This window comes from Gorilla gorilla, chromosome 20 (genome assembly GCF_029281585.2).
Source record: "Gorilla gorilla gorilla isolate KB3781 chromosome 20, NHGRI_mGorGor1-v2.1_pri, whole genome shotgun sequence".
NCBI classification, from domain to species: Eukaryota; Metazoa; Chordata; class Mammalia; order Primates; family Hominidae; genus Gorilla; species Gorilla gorilla.
In genome coordinates, this window is record NC_073244.2 from 1,353,451 (window position 1) to 1,380,754 (window position 27,304).

The window sequence follows — 27,304 nt, forward strand, 5'->3', positions numbered from 1 at the left end:
TCTACACCGCTATCTGTATGAACATGGAAATATCTACACCGCTACCTGTATAAACACAGAAATATGTACACCGCTACCTGTATAAACATGGAAGTATCAGCACCGCTGTCGGTATGAACATGGCCATATCTACAGGGCTATCTGTATGAACATGGAAATGTCTACAACGCCATCTGTATGAACATGGAAATATCTTCACCGCCATCTGTATGAACATGGATATATGTACACAGCCATCTGGATGAACATGGAAATATCTACACCGCTATCTGTATGAACATGGAAATATCTACACCGCTATCTGTATGAACATGGAAATATGTACACAGCCATCAGGATGAACATGGAAATATCTACAACGCTATCTGTATGAACATGGAAATACATACACCGCTATCTGTATGAACATGGAAATATCTACACCGCTATCTGTATGAGCATGGAAATATCTACACCGCTATATGTATCAACATGGAAATACCTTCACCGCCATCTGTATGAACATGGATATATCTGCACAGCCATGTGGATGAACCTGGAAATATCTACACCGCTATCTGTGTAAACATGCATACATCTTCACCGCTATCTGTATAAACATGGAAATATCTACACCGCTATCTTTATGAACAAGGAAATATCTACACCGCTAACTGTTTGAACAGGGAAATATATACACCGCTATCTGCATGAAAATGGAAATATCTACACCACTATCTCTATGAACATGGAAATACATACACCACTATCTGTATGAACATGGAAATATTTACACCGCTATCTGTTTGAACAGAGAAGTATATACACCGCTATCTGCTTGAAAATGGAAATATCTACACAGCTATGTGCATATACATGGGAATATCTACAAAGCTATCTCTTTACACATGGAAATAACTACACCGCTATCTGTATGAACATGGAAATATCTACACCGCCATCTGTATGAACATGGAAATATCTGCACCGCCATCTGAATGAACATATAAATATCTACACCGCCATCTGTATTAAGATGGAGATAACTACACCGCTATCTGTATAAACTTGGAAACATCTACACCGCTATCTGTATGAACATGGAAATATCTACACCGCTATCTGTATGAATATGGAAATATCTTCACCGCCATCTGTATGAACATGGATATATCTACACAGCCATCTGGATGAACATGGATATATCTACACCGCTATCTGTGTAAACATGCATACATCTTCACCGCTGTCTGTATAAACATGGAAATATCTACACCGCTATCTTTATGAACATGGAAATATGTACACCGCTAACTGTTTGAACAGGGAAATATATACACCGCTATCTGCATGAAAACGGAAATATCTACACAGCTATCTGCTTATACATGGAAATATCTACACAGCTATCTCTTTACACATGGAAATAACTACACCGCTATCTGTATGAACATGGAAATATCTACACCGCCATCTGTATGAACATGGAAATATCTGCAGCGCCATCTGTATGAACATTTAAATATCTACACCGCCATCTGTATTAAGATGGAGATATCTACACCACTATCTGCATAAACATGGAAATATCTACACCGCTATCTGTATAGACATGGAAATATCTTCTCCGCTATGTTTATAAACATGGAAATATCTACACAGCTATCTGTATAAACATGGAAATATCTACACCGCTACCTGTATAAACATGGAAATATCAGCACCGCTATCAGTATGAACATGGAAGTTTATACACCGCCATCTGTATGAACATGGAAATATCTTCACCGCCATCCGTATGAACATGGAAATATTTGCACCGCCATCTGTATGAACATATAAATATCTACACCGCCATCTGTATTAAGATAGAGATATCTACACCGCTATCTGTATGAACATGGAAATATCTTCACCGCCATCTGTATGAACATGGATATATCTACACAGCCATCTGGATGAACGTGGAAATATCTACACCGCTATCTGTGTAAACATGCATACAACTTCACCGCTATCTGTATAAACATGGAAATATCTACACCGGTATCTTTATGAACATGGATATATCTACACCGCTAACTGTTTGAAGAGGGAAATATATACACCGCTATCTGCATGAAAATGGAAATATCTACACCGCTATCTGTATGAACATGGAAATACATACACCGGTATCTGTATGAACATGGAAATATCTACACCGCTATGTGTATAAACATGGAAATATCTACACCGCTATCTGTATAAACATGGAAATATCTACACCGCTACATGTATAAACTTGGAAATATCAGCCCTGCTATCTGTATGAACATGGAAATATCTACACCGCCATCTGTATGAACATGGAAATATCTTCACCGCCATCTGTAGGAACATGGATATATCTACACAGCCATCTGTATGAACATGGAAATATCTACACCGCTATCTGTATGAACATGGAAATATCTACACCGTTATCTGTATGAACATTGAAATATCTTCACCACCATCTATATGAACATGGATATGTCTACACAGCCATCTGAATGAACATTTAAATATCTACACGGCCATCTGTATTAAGATGGAGATATCTACACAACTATCTGCATAAACATGGAAATACCTACACCGCTATCTGTATAAACATGGAAATATCTACACCGCTATGTGTATAAACATGGAAATATCTACACCCCTATCTGTTTAAACATGGAAATATCTACACCGCTACCTGTATAAACATGGAAATATCAGCACCGCTATCAGTATGAACATGGAAGTTTCTACACCGCCATCTGTATGAACATGGAAATATCTTCACCGCCATCCGTATGAACATGGAAATATCTGCACCGCCATCTGTATGAACATATAAATATCTACACCGCCATCTGTATTAAGATGGAGATATCTACACCGCTATTTGTGTAAACATGGAAATATCTACACCGCTATCTGTATAAACATGGAAATATCTACACCGCTATCTGTATAAACATGGAAATATGTACACCGATACCTGTATAAAAATGGAAATATCAGCACCGCTATCTGTATGAACATGGAAATATCTACACCGCCATCTGTATGAACATTGAAATATCGTCACCGCCATCTGTATGAACATGGATACGTCTACACAGCCGTCTGGATGAACATGGAAATATCTACACCGCTATCTGTATGAACATGGAAATATCTAAACCGCTATCTGTGTAAACATGCATACACCTTCACCGCTATCTGTATAAACCTGGAAATATCTACACCGCTACCTGTATAAACATGGAAATATCTACACCGCTATCTCTATGAACATGGAAATATCTACACCGCTATCTGCATGAAAATGGAAAGATCTACACAACTATCATCTGCATATAAATGGAAATATCTACACAGCTATCTCTTTGCACATGGAAATAACTACACCGCTATCTCTATAAACATGGAAATATCTACACTGCCATCTGTATGAACATGGAAATATCTACACCACCATCTGTATTAAGAAGGAGATATCTACACCGCTATCTGTATAAGCATGGAAATATCTACACCGCTATCTGTATGAACATGGAAATATCTACACCGCTATCTGTATAAACACGGAAATATGTACACCGCTACCTGTATAAACATGGAAGTATCAGCACCGCTATCGGTATGAACATGGCAATATCTACACGGTTATCTGTATGAACATGGAAATATCTACACCGCTATCTGTATGAACATGGAAATATCTTCACCGCCATCTCTATGAAAAAGGATATATCTACACAGCCATCTGGATGAACATGGAAATATCTACACCGCTATCTGTGTAAACATGCATACATCTTCACCGCTATCTGTATAAACATGGAAATATCTACACCGCTATCTTTCTGAACATGGAAATATCTACACCGCTAACTCTTTGAACAGGGAAATATATACACCGCTATCTGCATGAAAATGGAAATATCTACACAGCTATCTGCATATACATGGAAATATCTACACAGCTATCTCTTTACACATGGAAATAACTACACCACTATCTGTATGAACATGGAAATATCTACACCGCTGTCTGTATGAACATGGAAATATCTGCACCGCCATCTGTATGAACATATAAATATCTACACCGCCATCTGTATTAAGATGGAGATATCTACACCGCTATCTGTACAAACATGGAAATATCTACACCACTATCTGTATTAACATGGAAATATCTAAACCGCTATCTGTTTGAACAGGGAAGTATATACACTGCTATCTGCTTGAAAATGGAAATATCTACAAAGCTATCTGCATATACATGGGAATATCTACACAGCTATCTCTTTAAACATGGAAATAACTACACCGCTATCTGTATGAACATGGAAATAGATACACCGCCATCTGTATGAACATGGAAATATCTGCACCGCCATCTGAATGAACATATAAATATCTACACCGCCATCTGTATTAAGATGGAGATATCTACACCGCTATCTGTATAAACATGGAAATATCTATACCGCTATGTGTATAAACATGGAAATATCTACACCGCTACCTGTATAAACATGGAAATATCAGCACCGCTATCAGTATGAACATGGAGGTAACTACACCGCCATCTGTATGAACATGGAAATAACTTCACCGCCATCTGTATGAACATGGAAATATCTGCACCGCCATCTGTATGAACATATAAATATCTACACCGCCATCTGTATTAAGATGGAGTTATCTACACCGCTATCTGTATGAACATGGAAATATCTACACCGCTACGTGTATAAACATGGAAATATCTACACTGCTACATGTATAAATATGGAAATATCAGCACCGCTATCTGAATGAACATGGAAATATCTACACCGCCATCTGTATGAACATGGATATATGTACACAGCCATCTGGATGAACATGGAAATATATACACCGCTATCTGCATGAAAATGGAAATATCTACACCACTATCTGTATGAACATGGAAATACATACACCACTATCTGTATGAACATGGAAATATCTACACCGCTCTCTGTATGAACATGGAAATATCTGCACCGCTATCTGTATGAACATGGAAATATCTACAGCACTATCTGTATGAACATGGATATATCTACACCGCTATCTGTATGAACAGGGAAGTATATACACCGCTATCTGCTTGAAAATGGAAATATCTACAAAGCTATCTGCATATACATGGGAATATCTACACAGCTATCTCTTTACACATGGAAATAAATACACCGCTATCTGTATGAACATGGAAATATCTACACCGCCATCTGTATGAACATGGAAATATCTGCACCGCCATCTGAATGAACATATAAATATTTACACCGCCATCTGTATTAAGATGGAGATATCTACACCGCTATCTGTATAAACATGGAAATATCTACACCGCTATGTGTATAAACATGGTAATATCTACACCACTATCTGTATGAACATGGAAATACATACACCACTATCTGTATGAACATGGAAATATCTACACCGCTATCTGCATGAACATGGAAATATCTGCACCGCTATCTGTATGAACATGGAAATATCTACACCACTATCTGTAGGAACATGGATATATCTACACCGCTATCTGTATGAATATGGAAATATCTTCACCGCCATCTGTATGAACATGGAAATATCTACACCGCTATCTGTATGAACATGGAAATATCTTCACCGCCATCTCTATGAAAAAGGATAAATCTACACAGCCATCTGGATGAACATGGAAATATCTACACCGCTATCTGTGTAAACATGCATACACCTTCACCGCTATCTGTATAAACATGGAAATAGCTACACCGCTACCTGTATAAACATGGAAATATCTACACCGCTATCTCTATGAACATGGAAATATCCACACCGCTATCTGTATGAACATGGAAATAGCTACACCGCTATCTGTATGAACATGGAAATATCTACACCACTATCTGTTTGAACAGGGAAGTATATACACCGCTATCTGCTTGAAAATGGAAATATCTACACAGCTATCTGCATATACATGGGAATATCTACACAGCTATCTCTTTACACATGGAAATAACTACACCGCTATCTGTATGAGCATGGAAATAGATACACCGCCATCTGTATGAACATGGAAATATCTGCACCGCCATCTGAATGAACTTATAAATATCTACACCGCCATCTGTATTAAGATGGAGATATCTACACCGCTATCTGTATAAACTTGGAAATATCTACACCGCTATGTGTATAAACATGGAAATATCTACACCGCTACCTGTATAAACATGGAAATATCAGCACCGCTATCAGTATGAACATGGAAGTAACTACACCGCCATCTGTATGAACGTGGAAATAATTTCACCGCCATCTGTATGAACATGGAAATATCTGCACCGCCTTCTGTATGAACATATAAATATCTACACCGCCATCTGTATTAAGATGGAGATATCTACACCGCTATCTGTATGAACATGGAAATATCTACACCGCTACGTGTATAAACATGGAAATATCTACACTGCTACATGTATAAATATGGAAATATCAGCACCGCAATCTGAATGAACATGGAAATATCTACACCGCCATCTGTATGAACATGGAAAAATCTTCACCGTAATCTGTATGAACATGGATATATCTACACAGCCATGTGTATGAACATGGAAATATCTTCACCGCCATCTGTATGAACATGGATATGACTACACAGCCGTCTGGATGAACATGGAAATATCTACACCGCTATCTGTATGAACATGGAACTATCTACACCGCTATCTGGGTAAACATGCATACATCTTCACCGCTATCTGTATAAACATGGAAATATACACACCGCTATCTGTATGAACATGGAAATATCTACACCGCTCTCTGTTTGAACATGGAAATATCTACACCGCTATCTGCATGAAAATGGAAATATCTACACAGCTATCTGCATATATATGGAAATAACTACACAGCTATCTCTTTGCACATGGAAATAACTACACCGCTATCTCTATAGACATGGAAATATCTACACCACCATCTGTATGAACATGGAAATATCTGCACCGCCATCTGTATGAACATATAAATATCTACACCGCCGTCTGTATTAAGAAGGAGATATCTACACTGCTATCTGTATAAACATGGAAATATCTACACCGCTATCTGTATAAACATGGAAATATCTACACCGCTATGTGTATAAACATGGATATGTCTACACTGCTATCTGTATAAACATGGAAATATCTACACCGCTACCAGTATAAACATGGAAATGTCAGCACCGGTATCAGTATGAACATGGAATTTCTACACCGCCATCTTTATGAACATGGAAATATCTTCACCGCCATCCGTATGAACATGGAAATATCTGCACCGCCATCTGTATGAACATAAAAAAATCTACACCGCCATCTGTATTAAGATGGAGATATCTACACCGCTATCTGTATAAGCATGGAAATACCTACATCACTATGTGTATAAACATGGAAATATCTACACCGCTACCTGTATAAACATGGAAGTATCAGCACCGCTATCGGTATGAACATGGCAATATCTACACGGTTATCTGTATGAACATGGAAATATCTACACCGCTATCTGTATGAACATGGAAATATCTCACCGCCATCTCTATGAAAAAGGATATATCTACACAGCCATCTGGATGAACATGGAAATATCTACACCGCTATCTGTGTAAACATGCATACGTCTTCACCGCTATCTGTATAAACATGGAAATATCTACACCGCTATCTTTCTGAACATGGAAATATCTACACCGCTAACTCTTTGAACAGGGAAATATATACACCGCTATCTGCATGAAAATGGAAATATCTACACAGCTATCTGCATATACATGGAAATATCTACACAGCTATCTCTTTACACATGGAAATAACTACACCACTATCTGTATGAACATGGAAATATCTACACCGCTGTCTGTATGAACATGGAAATATCTGCACCGCCATCTGTATGAACATATAAATATCTACACCGCCATCTGTATTAAGATGGAGATATCTACACCGCTATCTGTACAAACATGGAAATATCTACACCACTATCTGTATTAACATGGAAATATCTAAACCGCTATCTGTTTGAACAGGGAAGTATATACACTGCTATCTGCTTGAAAATGGAAATATCTACAAAGCTATCTGCATATACATGGGAATATCTACACAGCTATCTCTTTAAACATGGAAATAACTACACCGCTATCTGTATGAACATGGAAATAGATACACCGCCATCTGTATGAACATGGAAATATCTGCACCGCCATCTGAATGAACATATAAATATCTACACCGCCATCTGTATTAAGATGGAGATATCTACACCGCTATCTGTATAAACATGGAAATATCTATACCGCTATGTGTATAAACATGGAAATATCTACACCGCTACCTGTATAAACATGGAAATATCAGCACCGCTATCAGTATGAACATGGAGGTAACTACACCGCCATCTGTATGAACATGGAAATAACTTCACCGCCATCTGTATGAACATGGAAATATCTGCACCGCCATCTGTATGAACATATAAATATCTACACCGCCATCTGTATTAAGATGGAGATATCTACACCGCTATCTGTATGAACATGGAAATATCTACACCGCTACGTGTATAAACATGGAAATATCTACACTGCTACATGTATAAATATGGAAATATCAGCACCGCTATCTGAATGAACATGGAAATATCTACACCGCCATCTGTATGAACATGGATATATGTACACAGCCATCTGGATGAACATGGAAATATATACACCGCTATCTGCATGAAAATGGAAATATCTACACCACTATCTGTATGAACATGGAAATACATACACCACTATCTGTATGAACATGGAAATATCTACACCGCTCTCTGTATGAACATGGAAATATCTGCACCGCTATCTGTATGAACATGGAAATATCTACACCACTATCTGTATGAACATGGATATATCTACACCGCTATCTGTATGAACAGGGAAGTATATACACCGCTATCTGCTTGAAAATGGAAATATCTACAAAGCTATCTGCATATACATGGGAATATCTACACAGCTATCTCTTTACACATGGAAATAACTACACCGCTATCTGTATGAACATGGAAATATCTACACCGCCATCTGTATGAACATGGAAATATCTGCACCGCCATCTGAATGAACATATAAATATTTACACCGCCATCTGTATTAAGATGGAGATATCTACACCGCTATCTGTATAAACATGGAAATATCTACACCGCTATGTGTATAAACATGGTAATATCTACACCACTATCTGTATGAACATGGAAATACATACACCACTATCTGTATGAACATGGAAATATCTACACCGCTATCTGCATGAACATGGAAATATCTGCACCGCTATCTGTATGAACATGGAAATATCTACACCACTATCTGTATGAACATGGATATATCTACACCGCTATCTGTATGAATATGGAAATATCTTCACCGCCATCTGTATGAACATGGAAATATCTACACCGCTATCTGTATGAACATGGAAATATCTTCACCGCCATCTCTATGAAAAAGGATAAATCTACACAGCCATCTGGATGAACATGGAAATATCTACACCGCTATCTGTGTAAACATGCATACACCTTCACTGCTATCTGTATAAACATGGAAATAGCTACACCGCTACCTGTATAAACATGGAAATATCTACACCGCTATCTCTATGAACATGGAAATATCCACACCGCTATCTGTATGAACATGGAAATAGCTACACCGCTATCTGTATGAACATGGAAATATCTACACCACTATCTGTTTGAACAGGGAAGTATATACACCGCTATCTGCTTGAAAATGGAAATATCTACACAGCTATCTGCATATACATGGGAATATCTACACAGCTATCTCTTTACACATGGAAATAACTACACCGCTATCTGTATGAACATGGAAATAGATACACCGCCATCTGTATGAACATGGAAATATCTGCACCGCCATCTGAATGAACTTATAAATATCTACACCGCCATCTGTATTAAGATGGAGATATCTACACCGCTATCTGTATAAACTTGGAAATATCTACACCGCTATGTGTATAAACATGGAAATATCTACACCGCTACCTGTATAAACATGGAAATATCAGCACCGCTATCAGTATGAACATGGAAGTAACTACACCGCCATCTGTATGAACGTGGAAATAATTTCACCGCCATCTGTATGAACATGGAAATATCTGCACCGCCTTCTGTATGAACATATAAATATCTACACCGCCATCTGTATTAAGATGGAGATATCTACACCGCTATCTGTATGAACATGGAAATATCTACACCGCTATGTGTATAAACATGGAAATATCTACACTGCTACATGTATAAATATGGAAATATCAGCACCGCTATCTGAATGAACATGGAAATATCTACACCGCCATCTGTATGAACATGGAAAAATCTTCACCGTAATCTGTATGAACATGGATATATCTACACAGCCATGTGTATGAACATGGAAATATCTTCACCGCCATCTGTATGAACATGGATATGTCTACACAGCCGTCTGGATGAACATGGAAATATCTACACCGCTATCTGTATGAACATGGAACTATCTACACCGCTATCTGGGTAAACATGCATACATCTTCACCGCTATCTGTATAAACATGGAAATATACACACCGCTATCTGTATGAACATGGAAATATCTACACCGCTCTCTGTTTGAACATGGAAATATCTACACCGCTATCTGCATGAAAATGGAAATATCTACACAGCTATCTGCATATATATGGAAATAACTACACAGCTATCTCTTTGCACATGGAAATAACTACACCGCTATCTCTATAGACATGGAAATATCTACACCACCATCTGTATGAACATGGAAATATCTGCACCGCCATCTGTATGAACATATAAATATCTACACCGCCGTCTGTATTAAGAAGGAGATATCTACACTGCTATCTGTATAAACATGGAAATATCTACACCGCTATCTGTATGAACATGGAAATATCTACACCGCTACCTGTATAAACACAGAAATATGTACACCGCTACCTGTATAAACATGGAAGTATCAGCACCGCTGTCGGTATGAACATGGCAATATCTACAGGGCTATCTGTATGAACATGGAAATTTCTACAACGCCATCTGTATGAACATGGAAATATCTTCACCGCCATCTGTATGAACATGGATATATGTACCCAGCCATCTGGATGAACATGGAAATATCTACACCGCTATCTGTATGAACATGGAAATATCTACACCGCTATCTGTATGAACATGGAAATATGTACACAGCCATCAGGATGAACATGGAAATATCTACAACGCTATCTGTATGAACATGGAAATACATACACCGCTATCTGTATGAACATGGAAATATCTACACCGCTATCTGTATGAACTTGGAAATATCTACACCGCTATATATATGAACATGGAAATACCTTCACCGCCATCTGTATGAACATGGATATATCTGCACAGCCATGTGGATGAACCTGGAAATATCTACACCGCTATCTGTGTAAACATGCATACATCTTCACCGCTATCTGTATAAACATGGAAATATCTACACCGCTATCTTTATGAACAAGGAAATATCTACACCGCTAACTGTTTGAACAGGGAAATATATACACCGCTATCTGCATGAAAATGGAAATATCTACACCACTATCTGTATGAACATGGAAATACATACACCACTATCTGTATGAACATGGAAATATCTACACCGCTATCTGTATGAACATGGAAATATCTGCACCGCTATCTGTATGAACATGGAAATATCTACACCACTATCTGTATGAACATGGATATATCTACACCACTATCTGTATGAACAGGGAAGTATATACACGGCTATCTGCTTGAAAATGGAAATATCTACACAGCTATCTGCATATACATGGGAATATGTACACAGCTATCTCTTTACACATGGAAATAACTACACCGCTATCTGTATGAACATGGAAATATCTACAACGCCATCTGTATGAACATGGAAATATCTACACCGCCATCTGAATGAACATATAAATATCTACACCGCCATCTGTATTAAGATGGAGATATCTACACCGCTATCTGTATAAACATGGAAATATCCACACCACTATCTGTATGAACATGGAAATACATACACCACTATCTGTATGAACATGGAAATATCTACACCGCTATCTGCATGAACATGGAAATATCTGCACCGCTATCTGTATGAACATGGAAATATCTACACCACTATCTGTATGAACATGGATATATCTACACCGCTATCTGTATGAATATGGAAATATCTTCACCGCCATCTGTATGAACATGGATATATCTACACAGCCTTCTGGATGAACATGGAAATATCTACACCGCTATCTGTAGGAACATGGAAATAGCTACACTGCTATATGTATGAACATGGAAATATCTACACCGCCATCTGTGTAAACATGGAAATATCTACACCGGTATCTGTATGAACATGGAAATATCTTCACCGCCATCTGTATGAACATGGATATATCTACACAGCCATCTGGATGAACATGGAAATATCTACGCCGCTATCTGTATGAACATGGAAATATCTACACAGCCATCTGGATGAACATGAAAATATCTACACCGCTATCTGTGTAAACATGCATACACCTTCACCGCTATCTGTATAAACATGGAAATATCTACACCGCTACCTGTATAAACACGGAAATATCTACACCGCTATCTCTATGAACATGGAAATATCCACACCACTATCTGTTTGAACAGGGAAGTATATACACCGCTATCTGCTTGAAAATGGAAATATCTACACAGCTATCTGCATATACATGGGAATATCTACACAGCTATCTCTTTACACATGGAAATAACTACACCGCTATCTGTATGAACATGGAAATAGATACACCGCCATCTGTATGAACATGGAAATATCTGCACCGCCATCTGAATGAACTTATAAATATCTACACCGCCATCTGTATTAAGATGGAGATATCTACACCGCTATCTGTATAAACTTGGAAATATCTACACCGCTATGTGTATAAACATGGAAATATCTACACCGCTACCTGTATAAACATGGAAATATCAGCACCGCTATCAGTATGAACATGGAAGTAACTACACCGCCATCTGTATGATCGTGGAAATAATTTCACCGCCATCTGTATGAACATGGAAATATCTGCACCGCCTTCTGTATGAACATATAAATATCTACACCGCCATCTGTATTAAGATGGAGATATCTACACCGCTATCTGTATGAACATGGAAATATCTACACCGCTATGTGTATAAACATGGAAATATCTACACTGCTACATGTATAAATATGGAAATATCAGCACCGCTATCTGTATGAACATGGAAATATATACCCCGCTTCTGTATGAACATGGAAAAATCTTCACCGTCATCTGTATGAACATGGATATATCTACACAGCCATGTGTATGAACATGGAAATATCTTCACCGCCATCTGTATGAACATGGATATGTCTACACAGCCGTCTGGATGAACATGGAAATATCTACACCGCTATCTGTATGAACATGGAAGTATCTACACCGCTATCTGGGTAAACATGCATACATCTTCACCGCTATCTGTATAAACATGGAAATATACACACCGCTATCTGTATGAACATGGAAATATCTACACCGCTCTCTGTTTGAACATGGGAATATCTACACCGCTATCTGCATGAAAATGGAAATATCTACACAGCTATCTGCATATATATGGAAATAACTACACAGCTATCTCTTTGCACATGGAAATAACTACACCGCTATCTCTATAGACATGGAAATATCTACACCACCATCTGTATGAACATGGAAATATCTGCACCGTCATCTGTATGAACATATAAATATCTACACCGCCGTCTGTATTAAGAAGGAGATATCTGCACTGCTATCTGTATAAACATGGAAATATCTACACCGCTATCTGTATGAACATGGAAATATCTACACCGCTACCTGTATAAACACAGAAATATGTACACCGCTACCTGTATAAACATGGAAGTATCAGCACCGCTGTCGGTATGAACATGGCAATATCTACAGGGCTATCTGTATGAACATGGAAATATCTACAACGCCATCTGTATGAACATGGAAATATCTTCACCGCCATCTGTATGAACATGGATATATCTACACAGCCATCTGGAAGAACATGGAAATATCTACGCCGCTATCTGTATGAACATGGAAATATCTACACCGCTACCTGTATAAACATGGAAATATCTACACCGCTATCTCTATGAACATGGAAATATCCACACCACTATCTGTTTGAACAGGGAAGTATATACACCGCTATCTGCTTGAAAATGGAAATATCTAAACAGCTATCTGCATATACATGGGAATATCTACACAGCTATCTCTTTACACATGGAAATAACTACACCGCTATCTGTATGAACATGGAAATAGATACACCGCCATCTGTATGAACATGGAAATATCTGCACCGCCATCTGAATGAACTTATAAATATCTACACCGCCATCTGTATTAAGATGGAGATATCTACACCGCTATCTGTATAAACTTGGAAATATCTACACCGCTATGTGTATAAACATGGAAATATCTACACCGCTACATGTATAAACATGGAAATATCAGCACCGCTATCAGTATGAACATGGAAGTAACTACACCGCCATCTGTATGAACATGGAAATAATTTCACCGCCATCTGTATGAACATGGAAATATCTGCACCGCCATCTGTATGAACATATAAATATGTACACCGCCATCTGTATTAAGATGGAGATATCTACACCGCTATCTGTATGAACATGGAAATATCTACACCGCTACCTGTATAAACACGGAAATATCTACACCGCTATCTGAATGAACATGGAACTATCTTCACCGCTATCTGGGTAAACATGCATACATCTTCACCGCTATCTGTATAAACATGGAAATATCCACACCGCTATCTGTATGAACATGGAAATATCTACACCGCTATCTGTTTGAACATGGAAATATATACACCGCTATCTGCATGAAAATGGAAATATCTACACAGCTATCTGCATATATATGGAAATATCTACACAGCTATCTCTTTGCACATGGAAATAACTACACCGCTATCTCTATAAACATGGAAATATCTACACCACCATCTGTATGAACATGGAAATATCTGCATCGCCATCTGGATGAACATATAAATATCTACACCGCCGTCTGTATTAAGAGGGAGATATCTACACCGCTATCTGTATAAACATGGAAATATCTACACCGCTATCTGTATGAACATGGAAATATCTACACCGCTACCTGTATAAACACCGAAATATGTACACCGCTACCAGTATAAACATGGAAGTATCAGCACCGCAGTCGGTATGAACATGGCAATATCTGCAGGGCTATCTGCATGAACATGGAAATATCTACAACGCCATCTGTATGAACATGGAAATATCTTCACCGCCATCTGTATGAACATGGATATATGTACACAGCCATCTGGATGAACATGGAAATATCTACACCGCTATCTGTATGAACATGGAAATATCTACACCGCTATCTGTATGAACATGGATATATGTACACAGCCATCAGGATGAACATGGAAATATCTACAACGCTCTCTGTATGAACATGGAAATACATACACCGCTATCTGTATGAACATGGAAATATCTACACCGCTATCTGTATGAACATGGAAATATCTACACCGCTATATGTATGAACATGGAAATACCTTCACCGCCATCTGTATGAACATGGATATATCTACACAGCCATGTGGATGAACCTGGAAATATCTACACCGCTATCTGTGTAAACATGCATACATCTTCACCGCTATCTGTATAAACATGGAAATATCTACACCGCTATCTTTATGAACAAGGAAATATCTACACCGCTAACTGTTTGAACAGGTAAATATATACACCGCTATCTGCATGAAAATGGAAATATCTACACCACTATCTGAATGAACATGGAAATACATACACCACTATCTGTATGAACATGGAAATATCTACACCGCTATCTGTATGAACATGGAAATATCTGCACGGCTATCTGTATGAACATGGAAATATCTACACCACTATCTGTATGAACATGGATATATCTACACCGCTATCTGTATGAACAGGTAAGTATATACACCACTATCTGCTTGAAAATGGAAATATCTACACAGCTATCTGCATATACATGGGAATATCTACACAGCTATCACTTTACACATGGAAATAACTACACCGCTATCTGTATGAACATGGAAATATCTACACCGCCATCTGTATGAACATGGAAATATCTGCACCGCCATCTGAATGAACATATTAATATCTACACCGCCATCTGTATTAAGATGGAGATATCTACACCGCTATCTGTATAAACATGGAAATATCTACACCGCTATGTGTATAAACATGGTAATATCTACACCAATATCTGTATGAACATGGAAATATATACACCACTATCTGTATGAACATGGAAATATCTTCACCGCTATCAGCTTGAACATGGAAATATCTGCACCTCTATCTGTATGAACATGGAAATATCTACACCACTATCTGTATGAACATGGATATATCTAAACCGCTATCTGTATGAATATGGAAATATCCTCACCACCATCTGTATGAACATGGATATATCTACACAGCCATCTGGATGAACATGGAAATAACTACACCGCTATCTGTATGAACATGGAAATATTTACACCGCTATCTGTATGAACATGGAAATATGTACACAGCCATCAGGATGAACATGGAAATATCTACACCGCTATCTGTATGAACATGGAAATACATACACCGCTATCTGTATGAACATGGAAATATCTACACCGCTATCTGTATGAACATGGATATATCTACACCGCTATCTGTATGAACATGGAAATATCTTCACCGCCATCTGTATGAACATGGATATATCTACACAGCCATGTGGATGATCATGGAAATATCTACACCGATATCTGTGAAAACATGCATACATCTTCACCGCTATCTGTAAAAACATGGAAATATCTACACCGCTATCTTTATGAACATGGAAATATCTACACCGCTAACTGTTTGAACAGGGAAATATATACACCGCTATCTGCATGAAAATAGAAGTATCTACACCACTATCTGTATGAACATGGAAATACATTCACACCTATCTGTATGAACATGGAAATATCTACACCGCTATCTTTATGAACATGGAAATATCTACACCGCTATCTGTATGAACATGGAAATATCTTCACTGCCATCTGTATGAACATGGATATATCTACACAGCCATCTGGATGAACATGGAAATATCTGCACCGCTATCTGTATGAACATGGAAATATCTACAACTCTATCTGTATGAACATGGATATATCTACACAGCCATCTGGATGAACATGGAAATATCTACACCGCTATCTGTGTAAACATGCATACATCTTCACTGCTATCTGTATAAACATGGAAATATCTACACCGCTATCTTTATGAACATGGAAATATCTACACCGCTAACTGTTTGAACAGGGAAATATATACACCGCTATCTGCATGAAAACGGAAATATCTACACAGCTATCTGCTTATGCATGGAAATATCTACACAGCTATCTCTTTACACATGGAAATAACTACACCGCTATCTGTATGAACATGGAAATATCTTCACCGCCTTCTGTATGAACATGGATATATCTACACAGCCTTCTGGATGAACATGGAAATATCTACACCGCTATCTGTATGAACATGGAAATACATACACCGCTATCTGTATGAACGTGGAAATATCTACACCGCTATGTGTATAAACATGGAAATATCTACACCGCTATCTGTATAAACATGGAAATATCTATACCGCTACATGTATAAACATGGAAATATCAGCCCCGCTATCTGTATGAACATGGAAATATCTACACCGCCATCTGTATGAACGTGGAAATATCTTCACCGCCATCTGTAGGAACATGGATATATCTACACAGCCATCTGTATGAACATATGAATATCTACACCGCCATCTGTATTAAGATGGAAATATATACACCGCTATCTGTATAAACATGGAAATATCTACACCGCTATCTGTATAAACATGGAAATATGTACACCGATACCTGTATAGACATGGAAATATCAGCACCGCTATCTGTATGAACATGGAAATATCTACACCGCCATCTGTATGAACATGGAAATATCGTCACTGCCATCTGTATGAACATGGATACATCTACACAGCCATCTGTATGAACATGGAAATATCTTCACCGCCATCTGTATGAACATGGATATGTCAACACAGCCGTCTGGATGAACATGGAAATATCTACACCGCTATCTGTATGAACATGGAAATATCTACACCGCTATCTGTGTAAACATGCATACATCTTCACCGCTATCTGTATAAACATGGAAATATCTACACCGCTATCTGTATGAACATAGAAATAGCTACACCGCTATCTGTATGAACATGGAAATATCTACACCACTATCTGTATGAACATGGAAATATCTACACCGCTATCTGTATGAACATGGAAATATCTTCACCGCCATCTATATGAACATGGATATATCTACACAGCCATCTGGATGAACATGGAAATATCTACACCGCTATCTGTATGAACATGGAAATAGCTACAATGCTATCTGCATGAACATGGAAATATCTACACCGCTATCTGTATAAACATGGAAATATGTACACCGATACCTGTATAGACATGGAAATATCAGCACCGCTATCTGTATGAACATGGAAATATCTACACCGCCATCTGTATCAACATGGAAATATCGTCACCGCCATCTGTATGAACATGGATATATCTACACAGCCATCTGTATGAACATGGAAATATCTTCACCGCCATCTGTATGAACATGGATATGTCAACACAGCCATCTGGATGAACATGGAAATATCTACACCGCTATCTGTATGAACATGGAAATATCTACACCGCTATCTGTGTAAACATGCATACATCTTCACCGCTATCTGTATAAACATGGAAATATCTACACCGCTATCTGTAAGAACATGGAAATAGCTACACCGCTATCTGTATGAACATGGAAATATCTACACCACTATCAGTATGAACATGGAAATATCTACACCGCTATCTGTATGAATATGGAAATATCTTCACCACCATCTGTATGAACATGGATATATCTACACAGCCTTCTGGATGAACATGGAAATATCTACACCGCTATCTGTAGGAACATGGAAATAGCTACACTGCTATCTGTATGAACATGGAAATATCTACACCGCCATCTGAATAAACATGGGAATATCTACACAGGTATCTGTATGAACATGGAAATATCTTCACCGCCATCTGTATGAACATGGATATATCTACACAGCCATCTGGATGAACATGGAAATACCTACGCTGCTATCTGTATGAACATGGAAATATCTACACAGCCATCTGGATGAACATGAAAATATCTACACCGCTACCTGTGTAAACATGCATACACCTTCACCGCTATCTGTATAAACATGGAAATATCTACACCGCTACCTGTATAAACATGGAAATATCTACACCGCTATCTCTATGAACATGGAAATATCCACACCGCTATCTGTATGAACATGGAAATAGCTACACCGCTATCTGTATGAACATGGAAATATCTACACCACTATCTGTATGAACATGGAAATATCTACACCACTATCTGTTTGAACAGGGAAGTATATACACCGCTATCTGCTTGAAAATGGAAATATCTACACAGCTATCTGCATATACATGGGAATATCTACACAGCTATCTCTTTACACATGGAAATAACTACACTGGTATCTCTATAAACATGGAAATATCTACACCGCCATCTGTATGAACATGGAAATATCTGCACTGCCATCTGAATGAACATATAAATATCTACACCGCCATCTGTATTAAGATGGAGATATCTACACCGCTATCTGTATAAACATGGAAATATCTACACCGCTATGTGTATAAACATGGTAATATCTACACCGCTATCTGTATGAACATGGAAATATCTACACCGCTACCTGTATAAACATGGAAATATCAGCACTGCTATCAGTATGAACATGGAAGTATCTACACCGCCATCTGTATGAACATGGAAATATCTTCACCGCCATCTGTATGAACATGGAAATATCTGCACCGCCATCTGAGTGAACATATAAATATCTACACCGCCATCTGTATTAAGATGGAGATATCTACACCACTATATGTATAAACATGGAAATATCTACACCGGTATGTGTATAAACATGGAAATATCTACACCGCTATCTGCATAAACATGGAAATATCTACACTGCTACCTGTATAAACATGGAAATATCAGCACCGCTATCTGTATGAACATGGAAATATCTACACCGCCATCTGTATGAACATGGAAAAAACTTCACCGTCATCTGTATGAACATGGATATATCTACACAGCCATCTGTATGAACATGGAAATATCTTCACCGCCATCTGTATGAATATGGATATGTCTACACAGCCGTCTGGATGAACATGGAAATATCTACACCGCTATCTGTATGAACATGGAAATATCTACACCGCTATCTGTGCAAACATGCATACATCTTCACCGCTATCTGTATAAACATGGAAATATCCACACCGCTATCTGTAGGAACATGGAAATATCTGCACCGCTATCTGTTTGAACATGGAAATATCTACACCGCTATCTGCATGTAAATGGAAATATCTACACAGCTATCTGCATATACATGGAAATATCTACACAGCTATCTCTTTGCACATGGAAATAACTACACCGCTATCTCTATAAACATGGAAATATCTACACCACCATCTGTATGAACATGGAAATATCTGCACCGCCATCTGTATGAACATATAAATATCTACACCGCCATCTGTATTATGAAGGAGATATCTACACCGCTATCTGTATAAACATGGAAATATCTACACCGCTATCTGTATGAACTTGGAAATATCTACACCGTTACCTGTATAAACACGGAAATATGTACACCGCTACCTGTATAAACATGGAAGTATCAGCACCGATATCGGTATGAACACGGCAATATCTACACGGCTATCTGTATGAACATGGAAATATCTACAACGCCATCTGTATGAACATGGAAATATCTTCACCGCCATCTGTATGAACATGGATATATCTACACAGCCATCTGGATGAACATGGAAATAACTACACCGCTATCTGTATGAACATGGAAATATTTACACCGCTATCTGTATGAACATGGAAATATGTACACAGCCATCAGGATGAACATGGAAATATATACACCGCTGTCTGTATGAACATGGAAATACATACACCGCTATCTGTATGAACTTGGAAATATCTACACCGCTATCTGTATGAACATGGATATATCTACACCGCTATCTGTATGAACTTGGAAATATCTTCACCGCCATCTGTATGAACATGGATATATCTACACAGCCATGTGGATGAACATGGAAATATCTACACCGATATCTGTGAAAACATGCATACATCTTCACCGCTATCTGTATAAACATGGAAATATCTACACCGCAATCTTTATGAACATGGAAATATCTACACTGCTAACTGTTTGAACAGGGAAATATATACACCGCTATCTGCATGAAAATAGAAATATCTACACCACTATCTGTATGAACATGGAAATACATACACCCCTATCTGTATGAACATGGAAATATCTACACCGCTATCTGTATGAACATGGAAATATCTACACCGCTATCTGTATGAACATGGAAATATCTTCACCGCCATCTGTATGAACATGGATATATCTACACAGCCATCTGGATGAACATGGAAATATCTGCACCGCTATCTGTATGAACATGGAAATATCTACAACTCTATCTGTATGAACATGGATATATCTACACAGCCATCTGGATGAACATGGAAATATCTACACCGCTATCTGTGTAAACATGCATACATCTTCACCGCTATCTGTATAAACATGGAAATATCTACACCGCTATCTTTATGAACATGGAAATATCTACACCGCTAACTGTTTGAACAGGGAAACATATACACCGCTATCTGCATGAAAACGGAAATATCTACACAGCTATCTGCTTATACATGGAAATATCTACACAGCTATCTCTTTACACATGGAAATAACTACACCGCTATCTGTATGAACATGGAAATATCTACACCGCCATCTGTATGAACATGGAAATATCTGCAGCGCCATCTGTATGAACATTTAAATATCTACACCGCCATCTGTATTAAGATGGAGATATCTACACCACTATCTGCATAAACATGGAAATATCTACACCGCTATCTGTATAGACATGGAAATATCTACACCGCTATGTGTATAAACATGGAAATATCTACACTGCTATCTGTATAAACATGGAAATTTCTACACCGCTACCTGTATAAACATGGAAATATCAGCACCGCTATCAGTATGAACATGGAAGTTTCTACACCGCCATATGTATGAACATGGAAATATCTTCACCGCCATCCGTATGAACATGGAAATATCTGCACCGCCATCTGTATGAACATATAAATATCTACACCGCCATCTGTATTAAGATGGAGATATCTACACCGCTATCTGTATGAACATGGAAATATCTTCACCGCCATCTGTATGAACATGGATATATCTACACAGCCATCTGGATGAACGTGGAAATATCTACACCGCTATCTGTGTAAACATGCATACAACTTCACCGCTATCTGTATAAACATGGAAATATCTACACCGCTATCTTTATGAACAAGGAAATATCTACACCGCTAACTGTTTGAACAGGGAAATATATACACCGCTATCTGCATGAAAATGGAAATATCTACACCGCTATCTGTATGAACATGGAAATACATACACCGCTATCTGTATGAACGTGGAAATATCTACACCGCTATGTGTATAAACATGGAAATATCTACACCGCTATCTGTATAAACATGGAAATATCTACACCGCTACATGTATAAACATGGAAATATCAGCCCCGCTATCTGTATGAACATGGAAATATCTACACCGCCATCTGTATGAACATGGAAATATCTTCACCGCCATCTGTAGGAACATGGATATATCTACACAGCCATCTGTATGAACTTATGAATATCTACACCGCCATCTGTATTAAGATGGAAATATCTACACCGCTATCTGTATAAACATGGAAATATCTACACCGCTATCTGAATAAACATGGAAATATGTACACCGATACCTGTATAGACATGGAAATATCAGCACCGCTATCTGTATGAACATGGAAATATCTACACCGCCATCTGTATGAACATGGAAATATCGTCACCGCCATCTGTATGAACATGGATATATCTACACAGCCATCTGTATGAACATGGAAATATCTTCACCGCCATCTGTATGAACATGGATATGTCAACACAGCCGTCTGGATGAACATGGAAATATCTACACCGCTATCTGTATGAACATGGAAATATCTACACCGCTATCTGTGTAAACATGCATACACCTTCACCGCTATCTGTATAAACATGGAAATATCTACAACGCTATCTGTATGAACATAGAAATAGCTACACCGCTATCTGTATGAACATGGAAATATCTACACCACTATCTGTATGAACATGGAAATATCTACACCGCTATCTGTATGAACATGGAAATACCTTCACCGCCATCTGTATGAACATGGATATATCTACACAGCCATCTGGATGAACATGGAAATATCTACACCGCTATCTGTATGAACATGGAAATAGCTACAATGCTATCTGTATGAACATGGAAATATCTACACCGCTATGTGTATGAACATGGAAATATCTACACCGCTATCTGTATGAACATGGAAATATCTTCACCGCCATCTGTATGAACATGGATATATCTACACAGCCATCTGGATGAACATGGAAATATCTACACAGCTATCTGTATGAACATGGAAATATCTACACAGCCATCTGGATGAACATGAAAATATCTAAACCGCTATCTGTGTAAACATGCATACATCTTCACCGCTATCTTTATAAACATGGAAATATCTACACCGCTACCTGTATAAACATGGAAATATCTACACCGCTATCTCTATGAACATGGAAATATCCACTCCGCTATCTGTATGAACATTGAAATAGCAACACCGCTATCTGTATGAACATGGAAGTATCTACACCACTATCTGTATGAACATGGAAATATCTACAACGCTATCTGTTTGAACAAGGAAGTATATACACCGCTATCTGCTTGAAAATGGAAATATCTACACAGCTATTTGCATATACATGGGAATATCTACACAGCTATCTCTTTACACATGGAAATAACTACACCGCTATCTGTATGAACATGGAAATATCTACACCGCCATCTGTATGAACATGGAAATATCTGCACCGCCATCTGAATGAACATATAAATATCTACACCGCCATCTGTATTAAGATGGAGATATCTACACCGCTATCTGTATAAACTTGGAAATATCTACACCGCTATCTGTATGAAAATGGAAATATCTACACCGCTATCTGTATGAACATGAAAATATCTTCACCGCCATCTGTATGAACATGGATATATCTACACAGCCATCTGGATGAACATGGAAATATCTGCACCGCTATCTGTATGAACATGGAAATATCTACACCTCTATCTGTATGAACATGGATATATCTACACAGCCATCTGGATGATCATGGAAATATCTACACCGCTATCTGTGTAAACATGCATACATCTTCACCGCTATCTGTATAAACATGGAAATATCTACACCGCTATCTTTATGAACATGGAAATATCTACACTGCTAACTGTTTGAACAGGGAAATATATACACCGCTATCTGCATGAAAACGGAAATATCTACACAGCTATCTGCTTATACATGGAAATATCTACACAGCTATCTCTTTACACATGGAAATAACTACACCGCTATCTGTATGAACATGGAAATATCTACACCGCCATCTGTATGAACATGGAAATATCTGCAGCGCCATCTGTATGAACATTTAAATATCTACACCGCCATCTGTATTAAGATGGAGATATCTACACCACTATCTGCATAAACATGGAAATATCTACACCGCTATCTGTATAGACATGGAAATATCTACACCGCTATGTGTATAAACATGGAAATATCTACACTGCTATCTGTATAAACATGGAAATATCTACACCGCTACCTGTATAAACATGGAAATATCAGCACCGCTATCAGTATGAACATGGAAGTTACTACACCGCCATCTGTATGAACATGGAAATATCTTCACCGCCATCCGTATGAACATGGAAATATCTGCACCGCCATCTGTATGAACATATAAATATCTACACCGCCATCTGTATTAAGATGGAGATATCTACACCGCTATCTGTATGATCATGGAAATATCTTCACCGCCATCTGTATGAACATGGATATATCTACACAGCCATCTGGATGAACGTGGAAATATCTACACCGCTATCTGTGTAAACATGCATACAACTTCACCGCTATCTGTATAAACATTGAAATATCTACACCGCTATCTTTATGAACATGGAAATATCTACACCGCTAACTGTTTGAACAGGGAAATATATACACCGCTATCTGCATGAAAATGGAAATATCTACACCGCTATCTGTATGAACATGGAAATTCATACACTGCTATCTGTATGAACATGGAAATAACTACACCGCTATGTGTATAAACATGGAAATACCTACACCGCTATCTGTATAAACATGGAAATATCTATTCCGCTACTTGTATAAACATGGAAATATCAGCCCCGCTATCTGTAAGAACATGGAAATATCTACACCGCCATCTGTATGAACATGGAAATATCTTCACCGCCATCTGTAGGAACATGGATATATCTACACAGCCATCTGTATGAACATGGAAATATCTACACCGCTATCTGTATGAACATGGAAATATCTACACCGCTATCTGTATGAACATGGATATATCTTCACCGCCATCTGTATGAACATGGATATGTCTACACAGCCATCTGAATGAACATTTAAATATCTACACTGCCATCTGCATTAAGATGGAAATATCTACACAACTATCTGCATAAACATGGAAATATCTACACCGCTATCTGTATAAACATGGAAATATCTACACCTCTATGTGTATAAACATGGAAATATCTACACCGCTATCTGTATAAACATGGAAATATCTACACCGCTACCTGTATAAACATGGAAATATCAGCACCGTTATCAGTATGAACATGGAAATTTCTACACCGCCATCTGTATGAACATGGAAATATCTTCACCGCCATCCATATGAACATGGAAATATCTGCACCGCCATCTGTATGAACATATGAATATCTACACCGCCATCTGTATTAAGATGGAGATATCTACACCGCTATCTGTATAAACATGGAAATATCTACACCGCTATCTGTATAAACATGGAAATATCTACACCGCTATCTGTATAAACATGGAAATATGTACTCCGATACCTGTATAAACATGGAAATATCAGCACCGCTATCTGTATGAACATGGAAATATCTACAGCGCCATCTGTATGAACATGGAAATATCGTCACCGCCATCTGTATGAACATGGATATATCTACACAGCCATCTGTATGAACATGGAAATATCTTCACCGCCATCTGTATGAACATGGATATGTCTACAGAGCCGTATGGATGAACATGGAAATATCTACACCGCTATCTGTATGAACATGGAAATATCTACACCGCTATCTGTATGAACATAGAAATAGCTACACCGCTATCTGTATGAACATGGAAATATCTACACCACTATCTGTATGAACACGGAAATATCTACACCACTATCAGTATGAACATGGAAATATCTTCACCGCCATCTGTATGAACATGGATATATCTACACAGCCATCTGGATGAACATGGAAATATCTACACCGCTATCTGTATGAACATGGAAATAGCTACACCGCTATCTGTATGAACATGGAAATAGCTACACCGCTATCTGTATGAACATGGAAATAGCTACACC